Genomic DNA, 3,765 nt, shown 5'->3' on the forward strand with positions numbered 1-3,765 from the left:
GTTGTTTGTTGAGTAGCCCAGAAATATTCCCTCATCACTTTTGGGATCCATCTTCCTTCTTTGTTCACGATCAGTCAAGATATAGCATTTACTACCAAATACATGGAAGTATTTGACTGTAGGTCTTCTTCCTTTCCAGACTTCATATAGGGTTGTAGGAGTTCCTTTCTTCAATGTCACTCTGTGGTGAACATAGCAGGCTGTGTTCATGGCTTCAGCCCAAAAATGGTAGGGCAATTTCTTAGCATGAATCATAGCTCTGGCTGATTCTTGAAGAGTTCTATTTTTTCTTTCCACCACACCATTTTGCTGGGGAGTAATGGGAGATGAGAACTCGTGATGAATTCCTTCTGAAGAACAAAATTCAGCAAATTTGTTGTTCTCAAATTCCTTCCCATGATCACTTCTAATTTTGATAACAGGACTTTCCTTTTCTCTTTGAAGTTTTAGACAGAGCTCCTTGAAGACTTCAAAAACATCAGATTTTTCTCTTATAAAATTGATCCAGGTGTATCTGGAGAAGTCATCCACCACTACATATGCATACTTCTTCCCACCAAGGCTTTCCACTTCCATGGGTCCCATCAAATCCATATGGAGGAGTTCCAAAACTTTGGTAGTGGTGTCATGTCTGAGCTTCTGGTGTGACATCCTTGTCTGTTTTCCAATCTGACATTCTCCACAGATTTTTCTTTCATCAATCTTCAAGTTGGGAATTCCTCTAACAGCTTCAACAGATATGATCCTCTTCATAGCTTTAAAATGCAGATGGCCCAATCTTTGATGCCATATCTTCACTTCTTCCTCTTTGGCCAAGGTACACATTGAAGAGTAACCAGTTTCTTGAGAACTCCACATGTAGCAGTTGTCTTTAGACCTGACTCCTTTCATGATCACTTCATTTTCCTTGTTAGTAATCATACATTCAGCTCTAGTGAAGTTTACATTTAGACCTTGGTCACACAGTTGACTGATGCTTATTAGATTAGTAGTTAATCCCTTAACAAGTAGGACATTGTCAAGGTCAGGAACTCCAGGGAAATCAAGCTTACCAATTCCCTTGATTTCACCCTTTGCTCCATCACCAAAGGTTACATAACTTGTGGCATGGGGATGAAGGTCGGTTAGCAGGTTTTTGTTTCCAGTCATGTGTCTGGAGCAACCACTGTCAATATACCAATCTTCTTTGGCTGAAACTCTGAAGGAAGTGTGAGCTATTAGACTTGAAACATTAGTCTTAGGAACCCATAGCTTCTTGTTGACAGGCCTGTGATGTTTGGGTCTTGGTTGATAGTGAGTCTGATGATGAACAGAGCTAGGATAACCATACAGCTTATAGCAGAAGGGCTTCAGGTGGCCAAATTTTCCACAGTAATGGCATCTCCATCTTTGGTGTTTCCCTTTCTGTTGTCTTCCCTTCTGATATTATGACATTGCAGGTTTGTTATCAATATGGCTGCACTTAGGTTTGGATTTAGGTTTGCCATTTATGTAACTGCAATCAGCCTTAGATTCATTGAACCCAATGCCAGATTTGTCTTCTGTTGTTTGACCAGTCTGAAGAATCTTGTCTAAGATGTCAGATCCATTGTTAAGCATTCTTACATACTTGGTCATCTCATCTAGTTTGGAATTCAAGAGTACAACTTCAGTTTTCAACTTGGAGATGGTTTCCACATGTTCCCCCTTTTCATTCTCCAGCTGAGCTATCATTTTCTTCTGGATTTCAACTTGTCTGCACACTTCTGCACTTTTATTACACAACTCTCTGTAGGTAGTGGCCGGCTCTTCAAAGGTTACTTCATCAGAACCCCATCTTCTTGTCAATGCAGTCACAAGATTTGCAACTTCTTCTGTTTCACTTTCATCATACCAAGAGGCAGCAAGACTCCTCTTCTGTTTCTTGAGATAGGTCCCACATTCAGTTCTAATGTGACCATACCCATCACATTCATAGCACTAAACTCATTTTCCTTCTTTGGACTTTTCTTCTGACCTTGTTCTTCTTCCAATATTGTTGGATTTACTGATGTCATATGCGATGTTCTTGACATTGGCCTTATATCTTACATCCATCTTTTTCATAAGTCTGTTGAAGTGTCTTCCCATCATTGCTACCTCATTTGCCAGATCTTCATCAATCTCTTGACCACCTTTCTTTTCAGATCCATCACATATTCCCATCTCAAATGTTTGGAGGGATCCAATTAGCTCATCAACTCTCATATTTGAGATGTCTTGAGATTCTTCTATGGCTGTCACCTTCATAGCAAATCTCTTAGGGAGTGACCTGAGTATTTTCCTTACTAGCTTTTCATTTGACATCTTCTCTCCCAGAGCTCCAGAGGCATTGGCAATTTCAAGGATATTCATGTGAAATTCATGAATATTTTCATCTTCTTTCATCCTTAAATTTTCAAACTTGGTAGTGATCAGTTGTAGTCTAGACATCTTCACTCTAGAGATGCCTTCATGAGTGGTTTTGAGAATGTCCCAAGCATCTTTAGCTACCTCATAGTGTTTAGCAATCTGAAGATATTCTTGTCTACTCCATTGAATATGGCATTCAATGCTTTAGAATTTCTAAGGGTTAGATCATCCTCCTCCTTGGACCATTGTTCTTCCGACTTCTTATTAGTAGTGGCTTCTCCTTCCTTAGTAATTACCGGATGTTCCCAGCCTGTTAACATATCCTTCCAAGCCTTATTATCAAGAGATTTTAGGAAAGCTACCATTCGAGGTTTCCAATAGTCATAGTTAGATCCATCCAAAATTGGTGGCCCGTGAACAGATCCTCCATCTCTCTCCATAGTACCAGAAAGTATTGTCCCTAGATCTCACCCAGAACCAAAGCAGGATACCTGCTCTGATACCAATTGAAATTCTGGTATCAGATATGAGATGTCGAAGGTAATGTCACGACACTAATATATGAGTAAAACAAACAGGATAAAGATAAAGAATAGTAATGCAAGAGACACAAGCAATTGTTAACCCAGTTCGGTGCAACTCACCTACGTCTGGGGGATACCAAGCCAGGAAGGAAATCCACTAAATAGAATCAGTTCAAAGACTCTCATTACACTCCACAAGTTACAGTCTTTTTCACCTAATCTCTACCCGTATGATTTCTACCTAAGAACTCTTAGATATGAGAACCTACCCACTCCCCCTCAATCACACCAGTGATTTTAAACAACAATTACTTATGAAAAGAAGACACTCTTCAAAGACACACACTTGATCTTACTTAGCAGTTTCAATCAAGTAGACACACACTTGATCTTACTTAACAGCTTCAATCAAGTAGACACACACTCATGATTACAAGCTTAGAGTGACAAATTACAACTCATAAATCAGACCAATTCAATCATCTATGGATGAATTGAATGGCTTACAAGTTACACGACCACACAAGACACAAACCCTTATTCTCTCTCAATATTTCGCTCTGTGTTGGTTGTGTATCAAATCAGGTTTTCCATGTCTTATTTATAGAAGCATTCAGCTGGGCTTGGACATCTTGAAACCCTAAAACTATTTTCCAATCAAATCTTCTCATGACAGTTGGTTAGATCTCCTTGGAAAATAAGTTAAATCACGTTGTAATCATTGATTGATTGCGTTTGTAAATTAGATCTTCAATCAAACAAAGATTGCCATTAAATGCACAATCACATAACACATAACATTCACACTGAATGTTTTGTGTACAGATGTCATGACATCAGATCTGACATCCTGGAACAATTCTGCATAATT

This window comes from Lathyrus oleraceus, chromosome 6 (assembly GCF_024323335.1).
Source record: "Lathyrus oleraceus cultivar Zhongwan6 chromosome 6, CAAS_Psat_ZW6_1.0, whole genome shotgun sequence".
NCBI classification, from domain to species: domain Eukaryota; kingdom Viridiplantae; phylum Streptophyta; class Magnoliopsida; order Fabales; family Fabaceae; genus Lathyrus; species Lathyrus oleraceus.